This window comes from Rhea pennata, chromosome 5, assembly GCF_028389875.1.
Source record: "Rhea pennata isolate bPtePen1 chromosome 5, bPtePen1.pri, whole genome shotgun sequence".
Taxonomy (NCBI): domain Eukaryota; kingdom Metazoa; phylum Chordata; class Aves; order Rheiformes; family Rheidae; genus Rhea; species Rhea pennata.
This window is the reverse complement of record NC_084667.1, coordinates 48,144,245-48,161,592: the sequence shown is the minus strand read 5'-3', so window position 1 is coordinate 48,161,592 and position 17,348 is coordinate 48,144,245. Positions and strand designations below refer to the sequence as shown.

The window sequence follows — 17,348 nt, the reverse complement described above, 5'->3', positions numbered from 1 at the left end:
GAAACCTTACCCTTACCCGGCAGCATCAGGGTACAAAATGAGAAATCAAGCCACTCCGGAAGTAAAAACCTATAGTACTTGGAAGCTGCCTACCCGAGTCTGAGGAAGGTCATTGGCTAACCAGTCTGTTGATGAAAACTGATTTGCTGGTGACATGATAGGGCAGACATATGAAGAAATTAATAATTAATAATTGCTCTCGGATGGTGAATGTAGCAGTGTTTGTAAAATAAGAACTTTTTTGAGAGAATGGACACTGTAAGCCTCACTGAGGTCATAAGTGCCTTTCATGAGGAGGACATGAGGAGGAGTACAATCAGCTGAAAAGGGTATTTGCCTGATGGTTCAGTGAGGTTAGGTTGAACATCAGGCAGGTTCATAAACAGTAACATAGTAGGTTCTGGCCAGGTACCTTAGGACAAAGGATTTCAAGAGAAATGTTTATTACTTTGGACAAATAGATATTTCTTTAAATAATACAGCTGTCACATGTCTGTCTGCTAGTTTTTTACAGAATCACAAAACGGTTGAGGTTGGAAGGGACCTCTGGAGATCATCTAGTCCAGCCCCCCTGTTCAAGCAGAGTCACCTAGTGCATGGTAGACAGGGTCACATCCAGGAGAGTTTTGAGTATCTTCAGAGAAGGAGACTCTATAACCTCTCTAGGCAAACTGTTCCAGTGCTCTGTCACTCTCAACAGTCAAGAAATTCCTCCTCATATTCAGGTGGAACTTCCTGTGTTTCAGTTTGTGCGCGTTGCCTCTTGTCCTGTTGCTCAGCACCACTGAAGAGAGTCCAGCCCCATCCTCTTGACACTCTCCTTTAAGATATTTGTAGACATTGATAAGATCCTCTCTGTCCTCTCTTCTCCAAGCTAAACAGGTCCAGCTCTTGAAGCCTTTCTGCATAAGACAGATGCTCTGGTCCTCTAATCATCTTTATAGCCCTATGCTGGACTCTCTCCAGTAGCTCTCTTGTACTGGGGAGCCCAGAACTGGACACAGGACTCCAGATGTGGCCTCACCAGGGCTGAATAGAGTGGCAGGATCACATTCCTCGACCTGATGGCAACATCCTTCCTAATGCACCCCAGGAGACCGGTGGCCTTCTTGGCTACAAGGACACATTGCTGCCTCATGGTTAACTTGTCCACCAGGACTCCCAGGTCCTTCTCTACAGAGCTGCTTTCCAGCAGGTCAGCGCCCAGCCTGTACTGGTGCAAGGGGTTATTTCTCCCTAGGTGCAGGCCCCTGCACTTGCCCTTGTTGAACCTCGTGAGGTTCCTCTCTGCCCAACTCTCCAGCCTGTCCAGGTCTCTCTGAATGGCAGCACAGCCCTCAGGTGTGTCAGCCACTCCTCCCAGCTTGGTATCGTCAGCAAACTTGCTGAGGAAGCACTCTGTCCCTTCATCTAGGTCATTGATGAGGAAGTTGAACAGGATGGGACCCAGTACTGAGCCCTGGGGACACTGCTACAGGCTTCCAACTAGACTCCACACCACTGATGACAACCCTCTGAGCTCTGCCTTTCAGTCAATTCTCAATCCACCTCACTATCCACTCGTCTAACCCACACTTCCTGAGCTTCCTCGGAGGATGTTATGGGAGACAGTGTCACAAGCCTTGCTGAAGTCAAGGTACACAACATCCACTGCTCTCCCCTCATCTCCTCAGCCAGTCATTCCATCATAGAAGGCTATCAGATTGGTTAAGCATGATTTTCCCCTTGATGAATCCATGCCGACTCCTCCTCCTCATCTTCTTTTCCTCCACATGTCTGGATATGACATCCAGGATGAGCTGTTCCATCACCTTTCCGGGGATGGAGGTGAGGTTGAGTGGCCTGTAGTTTCCTGGATCCTTTCAGACACCTCTCCAGACCAGGCAAGTCTGTGTCTTTAGCTAAAATACAAGCTATACATTGTCTTAGTGGTACTGGAACTGGAAGTAAGAAATAAATTGAGTCTTCTTACCACCAGATGTGCAGTTTGCAGAAGGGTAATATAAACAAAGAGCTATTTGTTCCAGTTCATAGGATGGCTTGTAGCCCACCCAGTTCCTGAATTGCCCACTGGCATCAGGCATGGTTTATGAAGGTGATGAAGCTGAGGGCCTGGTGGCTGTGCATCTGTTGTACAGTTCTGGCTGTTTTTCTGTTGTTCACTCAACCTTCATCCTACCTTCAGAGTGAACAACTGAACAAAATGGGTGACCTTTTTTTTTTCTCTCTCTGCATATGCACCTTCTCTGTCCCTCCCCAGAAATTCGGTTACTCAAACTTGACTTGCTTCAGACATTTGAACTTTTTTCTTCCTTGTTGATTCACATTTCTTTTCTCAAAAGGTTGGTTGCTCAGTCTGTAGAAGAGGTTGAAGGCTGCATCAAGAACATGAAATAACATTTTTTTCACGAAGAGAGAAATTCCCTTTTGTATTTGATTTCATGGCAAACTTATAGGTTGATGTCGTCTTGGACTTAATGTGCTTTCATTTCCTCTGTATACACTGGCCTGTTTACAAGCTCTTGTTAACCAACATGTTGATGCCAAGCTCAAGCTTGAGTTAAAAGGAAAAAAAAAAGATTCAATTTACTGGTAAAAGTCAAGAAAAACAAATTAAATTTTGATCTGTTTGGTGATGGTAGAGAATTAGAACATTAAGACTAGCTCAGGTCTAATACTGTTTCATACTAGAAAAACATTGACAGTAAGAGAGTGAAAAATTCTGCTCAGTGGTTAAGCACTAGTTGTTTTGGCCACAGAGAATTTCTATTGCCTTTAAATTTGCCTTTTCTTTGTCTGTTTGTAACACAGAAGAGACATTGTACCAAAATCTCAAACTATCTTGCATTTCTCCTGCATGCAGAATGCTTAAGCATGTAACATGGACATGTTTATATGGTTATAGGAACAAGCACTTTACAACCCCACCCAGCTGTGGCTTCACAGTGCTTATGAAGCTGTATTGGGTGCTGGTAAGTGGCCCATTGCCTCAGAGCTTCCTACTATGCATTGCTGCATTGTTTAATTTGTATCAGTGAGCATGCACAGAAGCAGGAGCTTTTGGTATTTGGACTGCAGTCTGACAGATAAGTAATGCAGAACATCTCTGTTACTGATACAATAGAAGTATTTCTTTATTCTGGAGCAAATGCCTGTCTCCATTATCAAAAAAGGCTGAATATCTACATGTGAGGAGAGCAAGGGAGAGAATCCTTTAGTCAAGATTCCAGATCTGAAAGCACTGGGTTCTGTTCTGAGATTTCACACAAACATCTCACAGCTAAATGTTTCACATTAGCACAGTGATCTCTCTTACACAGCTTGACTTAGATTCTGCATTTCAGTGTTCATCTCAATAATAATTTATAAATAAAAGTTAAATATAGACTATATATAATATACTAAATAAAATAATTATATTCATACATATATATAAGTAAAATGCTGGTTAGCCTTGTAGATATAAATTCTCTGATACATTTTTGGTGGTTAGTAGTCAGTTCTGTTTCTGTTCTGATTTGTATCTTAGAGCTGCTGCTACACAATGTTTGGTGTTGATATTTCTATTCGCTGACAAGTTGCACTGTTTGGCATTCTTCTAATGCTTTGGGACTATTGGGATTATGAGGGAATCACTATGTTGTTATTTTCTAAAAACATCTGCATGTTTGGAGATACAAGGTTGCATGTGTGACCCCTAATGGCTCAAACCCCAAAAAGAAAATTAACTTTCAGAATTTTGTTATTTTTGAAATAGATTGTGTGGTTTGAGGAGGTTCTGCTTCTTCATTTTTAAAACTTGGAGGTGATGATACTGACAGGCTGACAGACTATGGGGGCAAGTACTAGCTTCACCCCCCACCCCCATTCTGCAATAATTCTTTTTCAAACACTCTTTATGTGATGTTAGTCAGCTAGATACAGCATCCTGATATGATGATTGCAAGAATGTTATTCTGTAGGTTTTAATCAAGAAACTTTAATCAAGAACAGTTTATACAGCTGTACGATATGTTTGCACTGAATGTCAAAAACAGGCTACATTAATTGTTACAAGCTTTGAAGAAGATGTCCAACAGTAATTAGCAAGCAAGAGGGAAAATAGCATATGCTGTTGGCTGCTTCCTTCCACCCCAGAAAAGGCTGCACTCTGGTTTTAACTGTGTAACTTTTAGCCAACTTGTTCAGGTATTTTAAGTTCAAATCATAGGAAAAGGTCTGTACAGGAGAGCCAGCCAAAGCCAGCTGGAGAAACTACACACGAACAGCTAATCCTGTGCTGAAGGGGCAGAGGATTTCTAGAGTATGATGAGCAAAGAGTATCCAAAATGTGTTCTTAACGCAAATACAATCTACAAGGGCCAAATTCAGTGCTGGAGACAGTATTCTCCTCCTCCACATCCAATAATCGCTAAGGACTGACAGGTCAGGTATTTGATACCCTTGTAGGATTGAGGGTGTTTTTTTTATTTTCAAAGTTCTGTGGGCCATTTTATTTGCTTGAAGAGCTTTTACTTGAATAGTTTAGTTCCATATTTTTTTCCAGACAAGACATTTCCAGCTTCTTGATTAATAATATATATGTGGGACAGAACTGGAAAACTTGGTCTAGATAGCTCATAAGAGTAGGGAAGTTCTGATCCCAAAGCAGGACTGTGGATCTGGAAATCAGTTCTAACTTCCTCTTTAACACTTTTATGGATGCTTTAAAACATCTAAAATATCCCAATATTCTCTGCAGCAGTGTTGAATCCTTATCATTTTTTGCCCTGGAGGAGACTGTGACTCACAGTTGTGCTGTGTGTGAGGTATGACTAGTCTTTGCTTTACAGTCTGATGGCTGTTTGAAGCAGGCTGAAGATTGTAGATAAAAATAGTGAACAAGCAAGAGAAATTGAGTCACTGTCTTCATTCTTCCTTATGGCAGGAGGTAAAGACGTAAGAAGTCTATCAGGGCAATGGGGAAAATGTTAGGATGAGGAAAGAAAAGGCACAGCAAAAAGCAAAAGTTTATTTTGATCTGTTCAATAGAGAGAATTACTGAATAGGCTTGGTCTGTGGACAACTGATTCATAGACTTTAAGTCAGAAGATGATATCATTATCGTTATTTAGACTGGCCCTCTGCATAGCTCAAGCCAAAGAACCTCACCCAGATATTTCTGCACCAAACCCATAACTTCAGTTTGAGATCTAGCATATCATGAGCAAATATCTCAATAATACTTTTTTCTGATAAATGTCAACTTCAGCAAAATATTTGCCCCTCTTCAGCTGTCTCTAGTTCTTCAAATTTCTAGGAGTTTTAGCATGCAACTCAATGGTTTTATTTTTAAAGACTGTCCTCGTCTTACTGATAATAATTAAAACAGAATTGAGATCTTCGTGATCCCAGTTCAGCCCTGCCAGCTATTGTGACCTCAGCTGGGGCTAGAGCTAATTTCCTAGTGTCAGAAGGTTCCATATCTGCTTCACTGATGCCCTAGAAAATAACTCTGATTACTTATGTTCTCCACATCCCTTCCTACCAAGAAAGAATAATTAAAGAAGCTGCAGGATGCTTGCTTTCCCCACAGAAATGATGAGGAATTTTGGGATGCAGGTGGAGAGGGATATAACATGGCTTTCATAGGAAGAGGGAAGATAGGAGAAAGAGTTTGAGTTTGCACATACTAATTCCTACCAAGCTGGGTTGGATCCTGCTTACTTTTATGATTTAGTCAAGCCTCTTTTGCATCTCTACATCCCTGAAAATGCCAGGTCTAAGACAGAGAAGAGGTAAAGTGCAAGAAGATAAAGTGACAGCATGGAAAAGCTGGGTCTTGTTTTCAGCATTGTGTAGGAATGTTTCAATTAAAAATGGTTTTCTTAAAAAAAAAAAAAAAAAAAAAAAAAAGAATAAAAAAAGTTGCATATCATTGTGCTATTAGTGAGTGTTTTCTTGCCTGCCTGTCAAGGTAGAGTCTGTTCTAATCTTGTATGTGTCATTGGCCTTCTGCTGCAAACAGCTAAGGGAGCATCTCTTCATTTAGATGCTAGGAATTGGAGTTTTTTCTTTACTGCTACTCTGAAGTGCAGGCCACAGTGACTGTGGATTGGCAACAGGATTATATATGTTGTTATAAAGCAACTAAGTGCTGAGTCTACATGACGCCCTTTATGAATTTCCTATCCATTGATGTTTGTATGCAGTCAGAGCTGTTGCAAGGAAAGTGAACAGAATTGCAGCCTCAGTCATGGGACTGAACTGCTGATCCCCCTTCATGTAGGTACCGTCCCAAGATAATAGCTCTGGGTAGATGCTTTGTAATTTATCTCATGTCAGAGAGGTGATGTAGGTAGTGTGAAACTCTCCATCTGTGTTTATAATGCTGTGATTCCTCAGCCACTGTGTTTACTTTGGCCCCAGTTGCTCTCTAATGCAGTGTGGAGAGCCACATGCCTATGTGATAGGCAGTACTAGTTCATTAGGAGATTTTGAAGCTGGGCAGGACAATTTGAAACTTAATTGAAAACTGAATACCTATGTGCAATGGCTAACTGTAATTGCTGTGTTGAATGAAGAAAAACTATTTGTTTGGATCAGTTCTGCAGGATACTATATTGCTTCTGAGCTTAATTAAGCCATTGGGAGTGAAGAACACCAAAGCATCTCCCAGCATCAAGCTCTTTGGCATTATATGGAACTGGAAAATGTTGATAGCAATCTTCAACAGCATTATTTTGCCTTTTGCATTCTGTTCCTAGCAGCATGCAGCTGTATCGCTGGCAGGAGGTAAAAACAGCGCTATTGCAATACAGCGATCGTTCAGCGCTATTCCAGATTGATGCTGCACTGAGACCTAACTAGTCCCCCTTGGAGCTATCTGCACCATATGGAACCTGATTCTGCAGTGCTCAAACAATAGCTGGATTCACAGTATAGAGAAATTACCCAACAGAGAACTTACATTTTTGCTGTAAATTCTGAATGGCAGAGAAATAAACAAGGTGTCAGCAGCATTAGTGGTTAACAGGAGCTGTAAATCATTTCATGTGCTCTTAATTAGAGATATACTATCCCACTTCTGTGTGGAATTTCCTGTCAGAATAATTGGGGCTGAATAGAACTGGCAGTATTAAACAGCAGGTAAAAACACTGGCAGAGGCATACAGCAAATAAGAATGAGAAATTTCAACAAATAGTGTTGGAGCACAGATGTGACACGAATCTTGCAGAATGAGTTCATTTGTTATTAGAAGCAGTTTGATTTTAATTATGCCTACATTTGATAGCTGTGAGACTGAAATCTACTTAATCTCAGAACAGATATAAACTGGGATTTATGTTTTGACTGTGCTTATTAAGCAAGAATAACAGGAAATTTCAGACTACTTTATTCATTCTGAGCTTACTAACTAGGAGTGAGAATTGTCCTGTTTTTTGTGACGTGGATGCCTGTCCGCTGAAATAAGATACCTCAGTTTACTTGATAGAAATTACCTAATAGTATTACACTAAATCTCTTGCAGATGGATTTGAACTAATCGCTTAGGATTCAATTTTTAAAATCTCAAGGGCCAGATTTTCAAGAGCTCAACACCTAAAGTGAAGGACTCCAGATCATAGTTTGGTACCTGAAATTGCTTCCAAAGTGCTCAGGTCCTAGCTATTTCTATTATGGCATGGCAAAGTTTTCAAATAGCTATAGCTTAATGTGCTGCTTTCAAAATCTAGCCATTTAATTTAGTGCCTAAAATGAGAGTAAAAATCCTTTGTGTTTTCAGGCACATTACAGGCTTTGTAAAAGTTGCACCATATAAGTGTAGACTCAAGTCACCAGTTTATTGAAGCTAGTGTATCTTCACATGTAAACATTTAAAGAGAGCTTTAAACATTACTCACTTAAGATCATAGATGATAGATAGAAGATATTTCCCTGGACATCAGAGTATATTTATTCATGACCGTTTCTCATCCACTTATTTCTGTGACTGTATTGTCTTTTAAACACCTTTTTGCTTTGTCTGGTATAAAACCCTTTAATGTATTTATACAGTGTTATATTCCCCTCTGCAGCTTTCATTTTGCTAAACTGAACAAGACAAACTTGTATGCTCTTGTAAGACAGGTTCTCCATTCTCCTCTTCATCCTAGCAATTCCTTCTCTGCTTGTACTCCAGTTTGAGTTAATTTTCCGTAGATGAGGTGACCAAAACTGTACCCGGACTGAGGTCTCACCGTAGCCTTATACCATGATACTACTATTTCCCTATCTTTTGGAATTCTCTTCCTGATAACATCTTTTGTGCTGGTGTATCAGTACTGTTTCACTATATTCAGATTGAATTTCTGTATCCTAAATTACTTTCTTTCATTTCTAATTCCCTTCATTGTAACAAAATGTCCTTAAAAGGATTATCCATCAAAACATTCTTAAAAGCCTTTAAGTGCAATTGTAAACTTTATAGTGTTTATTCATTTCATTCCATTTCTGTTACTATAGTCTTCCAGATCACCTGCTTTCTGTATGGTATTCTGAGCTTCCTTTATATATACAATGCACCCTAATTGTACACATTCAGCAAATGCCATGCTCATTAATTAAAATATTAGATAAAATGGTCTTGCCCACAGTCTTTGAAAAATTCTACTTGTGATTGGTCTGACCTAGTCTTTCCCTTAAAGCATCACTGCACCCTTCCTTTTAGCTTGATCTTTATTCTTCTCATAATACTACTGTCAGTCTCCATTTTAACAGTTTCCCAAGTGGGTACCATATTATATTTCTTTCTTTTGAATAGAGATGGACTTATCTTTTGTCCAGAAAATCAAAGAAATCTGTTAGATTCAGCGAGAACAAACTGCTTCTTTCAAACATAGCTTGCATCTCATTTTTTTCATTTACTGCTTTTCACTTTTTTCTTCCTCCCAGGACTTGAGTCTTGCATACTGTTGCAATCAGACTGCCAGCATTATATATTCTGGAGTCATTTTTACCCATAGATACTACATACGCATCCCCTTCTCAACTGATTCCTTTAAAATCCTTGTGATCAAAGCTGTAATTACATACATCACTTCTTTCAGAATTTAGGGCCAGAGCTTATTAGACCTCCTGATCTGCACACAGTAACCTCTCCAAAATGTTTACTTCACTAATGTTAATATCTACTTCCACTCCTTCCCTTTGATTATCTGTCCTGTCATCTGTCGCCCTTATCACTACATTCTGTATCATCATGCTTATTGAAGAAGAGTGGTGAAGTATTCATTAGCTTGTCTAGATGCATTTAATCTCTAATTATTACAGCCCCACTTCCTTGTTCTTTGTATAGACATATGTATGGTTTGTTTTAGATCAGTATATAACATTACGAGCAAGGATTATTTCTAAAAAAGCTAATGCTCCTTAGGACTCAGCCTTCTAGGTAGTCTGGCCCAGTATTGGCTTTATTGAGCTTTTATCTTCAATAAGAATTCTAGATGTAGAGGGTAGTTAAATGGAGAGATTGACAAAATAAGTCAGTTTGTAACTCAAACAAAAGTATCTCTAGTTTCAGTGACTTAATGACATTAGACTATGGAATAATTTTATCCTAGATGTATATGAATATGTGAAGGATATGTGAAGTGGCTAAACCTTCTCTGAAAAGCAAAATATTAGGGCAGAATCCCTCTCTGTCAGGTTTATATGCTGATTAGTGCACGCACAACTAAATTAACATCTGGGAGATAAGGAAAGGGTATTTTCACCATTTGTATTAGTGCATTGTCACACTGTGTTATTGCATACTGTGCACTGTGGTCAGGATTTCTTTCTTTTTTTTTTTTTAACCCCTTCTTTAACTGATATACCCAAAGAGCTGGCTCCAGACATAAATCTAGTTTCACAGCATGAGTAGAGTTGGCTGCAGGGGGGTGCAAAACACTGAGAGAAGAGCAGGAGGTGGGAGAGTGGGGTCGAGAGGCTAATGGTGAGGAGGAAGGACTCAGTGAGGGTGAGGGGTTTCGTGCTCCAGAGAGCTATGGATGCGTTCAGGGCTCTTGTTCCTCGTTCTTCCTCCACTCATCTTGCCCTCTATGCCTGGGTACAAGGATCCATAATGCATGCCTCCACAGCATTGTGACAGGGGAGAGGCAAGGCCAAGAAGAAGAGCAGGAGCTCTAGGCTTTCTGGGGCTCCTGCTGTTTGGGCCATGGGAGCTGCTGCTAGCAGGAGAAACTGCCTGCACCCTTGGCAGGACTCGGACCAAGAGCAGAGGGTTGTTTGAGGTGGGAGTCAGCTATCTGAGGCAGAGTAAACAGTCTGTTATCTGCTGGCACAGAATAGCCAGCAATCTGCTACACCTGGAAGATCAGTATCTTGGATTGCCTTTTACTTTTAGCTGGCACACACAAACATGCACACTAGCACTGGTAAGAGGTATAACTCAGTACTAAGGCAGTGAGATACTAGCCTCTGCGGTGCAGTTGCCTGTGGGAATCTCCTAGGTGACTGAAATCTCAGTGTGGGTAATGTTTGAGTAGGTAGGCTCCAGCCTTAAGATTTGTTGATCTTTTTCACAAACACAATAATGGAAAGGGAATTACAAAGTGCACTGTTTCCTGGAATAGCCTATGGCAGATATTGGACCAGTTGAATAATTTAATGTATGAACAGCATAAAAACAAATAAAGTAACCCTTAAGTCTCTTTGATGCTCCATAACCAAATATGAAATAGAGTGTAGGACTAGAGATCAGTGGTTAGTAATAAAGGGTAACTCATAATGTAAAACAGACATTTAGAAGAAGATGTTCTATCCCAGCAGATGTTTTGATTGTTATCTGAAATACAGATAATATTTAAGCTTAGACTTGCCACTTTCTTAAGTGTCAGGTTATGCTAAAATGAACCTTTAAAAATCTTGGTCTTCTATCTCACTACATAAAGAGGATGGTTCTTCATAGCAACTTCAACAGGGCTAGAGGGAGCAAGGTAGCTCTAACTCTGGATTCATACTGATCTGGTAGATCTGTCAGTGTTTTGAAAAGATGGGGGATCTGCCATTTGTTGCATAGGTCTGATAGTAGTCAAAATAATCTCTATCTGTACAACTCTGTACATAAAGAATAGGTATCTAGCACAGGCAGGTGACAATTTTACATAGCCCATTTCCTATATCCTTTTTTCTAATCTTGTTTTTTTTTTAGTAGATCCCTAATCTGAAATAAACAGTCTTTTGGGGGAACTTACTATTTGGTTGCATAATAGTGAGTGTGGTGGTTGAGATGTGAGTGTTCTTGCTGGATAGATATGGTATGAAGAAAGAGCATCAGTTCTGAATGCAGTAAAATAAGTTTATGTTCTTGCATAAGAACCAACAATATTCTTGATTTTCTTCCTAAAACATTCAGCCATGTTCTCCTCCTGAGAAGCCCAACAGTAATGTTCATTCAGTGCAAAAAGCACAGGGCTTTCATCATGGTTGTGCTTGTTATACTCTGCCTCCACCTACTTGTCATGCGTTTGTGTGCTTTGTAGTAGGCACAAATCTTCAGGAAGGATCTGACCAAAAACCAAGTGCATGCCAGGACACAGAGTGCAAAGGGTGTTGCAGACACACAGGCCTGCCAGCAGAGCAGACAACTGGAGAGTGTTTGTTTATTTGACACTCCAGCCAGAATACTAGCTTCATTGCTTCACTGCACTTTAGGGCAAGCAGCGCTCTGTTGCCAGCATAGTGAGCTAGCTCTGAAAGTGGGACATGAGGTTCCCCCAGGATGCTTTGCTATATGCCCTCAGTGACTGGCCCTTTGCTAGTCAGGCAGAATTAGCATCTGAGTGGGAAAGTTTCTACAAAAGAAGTAGGGGAGCTTTACTGTAGGCTTTGTTTTCATGAGCCTGTCACTCCTCCTCCCCCTGGATTGATTTGTTTGTTCAGGCTTTGTTGCCTCCAGCAGCACATTATTAGCGTGAACTATGGTGTATCCTGGGAAACCTGCAGGATTCCCTGCAAACCTTTTGAATTCTTAGTCTCCAAGGAGGGTGAGACAGAAAGGCATTTCACTTTGTTGATGCAGTTGCATGTACATTATTCTCACTTTTTGAATGCTTGTATGTCTCCTCAGCAGATGCTGTAACTGCATTGACAGTCTTCATCATCCTGCTTCTTCATCCCAATCAGTAGAATATCCTTTTCTGAGGTAGAGCTAATACCACTTGGTAAAGCCACCAGCTTTAACCAGCAGCTACACTGCCTTAAAAGGTCTGTTTGAAACCAGATAGTCTACTATGCTTAGCTGAGGCTTCAGCAGAGCTGTCGACTTGCTGTCTCTGCAAACACAGGTCAATCCTTGTTGATGACAGGCTTTCAGGCTTTCTGAATATGTCTAGTCTTCAGGTAAATATGGCTTGTGTCATTCAGGAACAACTTTCTGCTTGGTTTAACGTAGCTACAAAAGCAACAAAGACATAATGGCATGGATTAGCAACATGGGTACATACCCAGGGCTCTGCTGAGATCATACACCTCTGCTAAAACCAGTGGCACTGCACCTTCTTGACAGAGACCACCCAAATTATATGATCAAGTATTATGTGAGCCACCCAATGCTGTGGTCAAACTCTGTAAGTAAACTGTCTCTACTCTGTTTGAAGTTAACAGGATTCAGAATGGTTTTTCTCAGAAATCTGTTTGCTTCATCTTCTTTGGCTGTTTTGTCTCCCTGATTCACAGGACAGCCTATTATCACAGCATATTAAAGCATTGTGAGAAGTGTTTGGATTTCCTGATTAGAATCACATACATGTCTGGAGACAGACAGTGTCAGATGGACTGAACTCCCATAGAGGAGTTCAAGGTATGTTAACTAAGACAGGTCAGTGCGCTAATAATTAAGGTACCAACATCAGATGGCATCTCAATAACAGAGCAGGGTCACATATAAGGCTTGTTAGTGTTCCCTATTAAAACATTGCTGGTGATAGCAGAGGGCTGATGGGAGGTGAGAGGGCTAGAACAACATCATTTCCTTTGTTTTCCTTTGTTTTCCTTTGGCCAAGCAGTCCAGTTAGCGAGACATACATACTGAAGAGCTATGCAGTTTCTTCAGTGTATTCAATTTAAGGCTCTGTGCTTTGCAAGCCTGTTTCTCAGTAAAGGATACTGGACGCAAGGACCATGGACATGCTGACTGCAATACCTCCTGCCCCACCAGGAGCCTTGTACCCTCATCAGCCAAGTTGCTGTGGGGAGCTGCTTCTTTTCTGCAGCCCTCCATCCCCCCTGCCGTGCTGTTCTCTGCCATTCAGGGTGCTGGAGTGTGCTGGGGCGAAAGGGTTAGCTGTGCTGTGCTGAGATTGACAGTCCAGCTGCATCCACAGAACAAAACCAGTTTGTCTCGCGTGTCTGAACAACCCAAAGGCTGAACTAATGGAGTAAACAGGTGTGAAGGGAGAGATGGGGAGGGGAGAGGATTTTTGCCAGTCACTCCTGGTCTGCTGGATAAAAGGGAGATCAAGTCCATAGGAATCAACACATCCCTCATCAAGTGGCAGGGAGAGAGAAGGCACTTGAGATTAACCTTTTAGTACCTGAGGGCTTGCTTCAAAAGAGATCTCCAGTCAAACAGCATGTGACCCAGTCCCAGCAGGCTTGCCACTTTGTACTTCATGTTCCAGCCCATCCGTTCCTTTACAGAAAAGTTTCAAAGTGATTCCTGAGTCTCTTGGCTCCCAGTACTTTCTGAAGAGAAGAGAAAGCTAGTAGAGGCTTTGCAGTCAAAGACAGTTCTGTTTCAGGTACAGTAACTGTAAATGATACTGCTTCCTTACATATTCTTGCAGTTTTAAGGAGAAAAGGCTATTTTTTGCTTGCTTATCATTGTACACTTTTAAAAATATCTTGTATTCTATCTCAGAGGTGACACCCTTTCAGGATGCAGTGTACACTTCAGTTCAAGTCTGTACAATGCCTTAGGGTCATTTTGCTTGGAAGCTGCCTTATTGTATATTGATAAGATCATAAGTGAGGTTGTTCTTTTCCTGCAGAACTGCCAGCTTCACACAGTTACTAGATTTTACTAATGCTCTCTAATACATAGTCCAAACAGCCCAACAGCCTATCTGTATGAGCTGTGTTGAAACACAATGTTACCAAAACCAGGTAAAACTTTTAACTGTGGACTTTGCCTGGAGTTTTAGTGTTGTCCAGGAGGTTTTCTTTTGCTATGTTAAATGACTTTGATACACCTATTATGCAGAAATATTCTGGGCAGAGATAAAACTTATCCTTCAATTGTTGAAGTCTTTTGTGTCCATTACCTAGCTCTAAGAATTGCTATTTTAGCTACCTGGTTTCTTTTGCTTCCCCTACCTCAAGTTTTTCTCTCTTCCCTTCTGTTTTTCCTCTTCTGGGTGCTCCCCTACTTCTATTGCCTTCCTGTTTAGAATAATTGAAATGCTCAAGAAGTGTAATGCAGGGTACACAGCCCTTTCCCAACAGGTGAACCTGCTGCCTTGCTTTCTCTTAGCATAGATAGAATGGGTAAAGGTACTGTCCCTGTGCTTTGCTTGCAGAAGACCCCTTAACATGCAAAAGACTTTCCTTGTATTCTACTTAAGAACTTAAAAATCTTCCATTCATTGATTTGATAATTAGAGTGGCACTGTTGCAAAGTAATGAAATAATGGTACTTTTGGAGAAAATATACCACTTCTAGTAGCTGCTAATGCTATACTGAAATGCTTTACAGTGTCATTTAAACTTCATCTGTGATGATTTTTGTGCCTTATAGAAATCTGAAACTGCAATGTTTTTCGAGTTGTTTTCACTTTCTGGTGTATATGCTCTAGGACTCTGGCTCTTGTATCTGTTGTATAAGAAAAGTGTGTTATCTTCCATTTTTTTTGAAATTTCATTTCCATTTTTTAAAAACTCATGAAATCAATTCCACTAAAAAAAAGTCTTATTTCCTATACTCTAATACTATGATTCCAATCTCTCTTAAAGTCAGTGGAACTTATTTTGGAGGCAGCTGAGACAATTATCACACTTTAAAGTGTAATCACCTAGAGTGCTCCATGCAATCTGCAAAAGAGCTACATAATACAGGCAAGTTTGCTGGAGTTGCATCAAAACTGTCACATAACCAAAATTAAAGTATAAAATAAGTTATTATGTCATTTTTAATTTGTGTAGTAATCATTAGGATGTAAATATTCCTTACTTTTTTGACTCAAAGATTTAAGAACATAACACTTCCTTTACATTCCTGAGATTTTTGTTTTAAAAGCCTTCAACTTAGAAAATCACAGCTCTGTTTGGAAAATATCATTTTCCATATATTTCCATTTAAATGGAGTTGGTTTTGTGATGTGTTTAGCTAACTGAATCAGTTTCCATATTGTCTATGTGCATCCAAAAAGAAAAACATTTTAAGAGAAAAATATGATTGTGGATATACAAAAGTGTTTAGGAAGATCTCTAGGCTATATGTCAAATCTGCCAGTATAGTTTATTTTAAAGTAAATTTCAAGTTAACATCTGTACAAAATGGTGGATATAGAGGTTAATATTTACATGCCAACTCTGATGAAGGAGAAAAAATAACTGCTAGGATCATTACTAGGATTATTACTGCTAGGATAATTACTGGGGACATAAATGGCACACATTATGTTCCTTACTGTTTCACTGTCCTCTGTGATGATTGGCAGAACTAATGATAATTCTCTTTATTACAAGTATTGTAAGGATAAGGTCATTTTTAATATCTGTGGTGGTGGGAACAGTGAAGATCCTCAAACATAATCTTCTCTTCTATGGTTTCTCCAGCAGAATTTTGAATACAAAGGTTGCCTTTAACAATTGCATGCTGATTTTCTCAGCCTCTTGATATATTTGATAATTTGGCTATGAATTTTAAAGAGCATCAAATGGAGCAGAGATTAGAAATTAGCACCCTTTGTGTCCTCTTGAAAGCAAAACAGCTCTTCCTTCTCAGACACTGCTGAATTCTCTGCTAATAAGGCTGGCTGAACAAGTCTTCATTAAACTTCATGTTACAATGTTGGAGAATTTAGTTGGCTCCATCCTTCCTTCAGACCATGACCTAGACAAATCAACCGTAATGCCTCAGATTTGAAAAGCTTTTGTTTGGCTTCTCGCATTCTTAACACAATTAGTAGCTCTGCAGCTCGTCTCCTTGGGCAAGGTAGGGTCATAGGGTCTCTTGCTGTAACTACTGCTCTTAAAGTAACTCACTTGGAGGATTCCTCAAATGACACAGTAACATGTGAATTTAGCCATGTAATTCCCAATCCCCTGAAAATGAATGGCAGACAAGAATAAAGCCAGTTGCATCCAGTTGTTACAATCACTCTGTACTGTCTGTGCCTTCAACCTGCTAGAAGACAAGGGGACATAATAGGCCAAAATCTCCTTTAGTTAATGTAAAGAAATTTACTTTTGCACTATATCTGTCACTAGGGTGACTGACACTTGTCCCCACTTCCATACACTGTGGACCAGCTGCATGCCATCTCTTTTTCAATCAGGAATAAATTACAAGAGGTACAATTTCTGTGCATCATTGCAGACTACATACAAATCTGATTAAAAATCATCTTCCACTTGAATTTAAAGTTATTACAAATAATACCAAACAAAATAAACAGCTTTTTGTAGTAGTCATTAAAGCCTTAGGAATTATTTCACAAATATGTAATTCCTTGGGCATGTTAGAGTTTGCTTTGCCCTTGAAGAATGAAAGGCCAGAGTTTTAAATTGTATTTCTTCATCCTAAATCCTGAGGATGATGCATTTACTATGGCATTAGTTTCCCTGCTCTTTCAAATTAGGTGTCTGTTCCCTTCAATATTGCTACCACATACCAAGTGGTATGATTTCCATTTATTACAGTCAGGAGTTAAGATTTCAGGTTTCTTCCCCAGGCACTGACTTGTGTAGCATTGAGGCTTTTGTTTTTTCTGTGCCTTAGAGTCACAAGACAGTGGAAGCAATCAACAGGTAAGCCAAGGCTCCATGTATGTGTATATGTAGGTGTATATAAATATGTATATATTTCTGTATATTTGTGTCTATATATATGCATGTATGTGTGTATGTATACATAAATTTAATTTTAGATTCTTGCATGACACAAAATCTTAAGTAGCATTTGCTGTGGGAAGGAAAAGGCGAGCATCAGACAAACCCAACAGAAGGATTATGGAAACAAACAGTTTTTGAAAGCACTAGAAATAGTTGCCTTCCTTTCTGGTGCTCTTTCTGTTCACCTTTGTGCCTCCATACACTTGCAGATCTAAGTCTCTTAATCTAAAGCACTGACTGCAGCAGCAGGCTCATGGTTTTCTGTTAGGTA

At 39.9% G+C, this 17,348-nt stretch overlaps 1 protein-coding gene across 2 annotated transcripts in view; it reads left to right on the top strand.

The window, feature by feature from the left end:
• STON2 (stonin 2) overlaps window positions 1–17,348 on the top strand; it is an 80,148-nt gene that overhangs the window by 25,876 nt on the left and 36,924 nt on the right. The gene's annotated exons all lie outside the window — the stretch shown is intronic.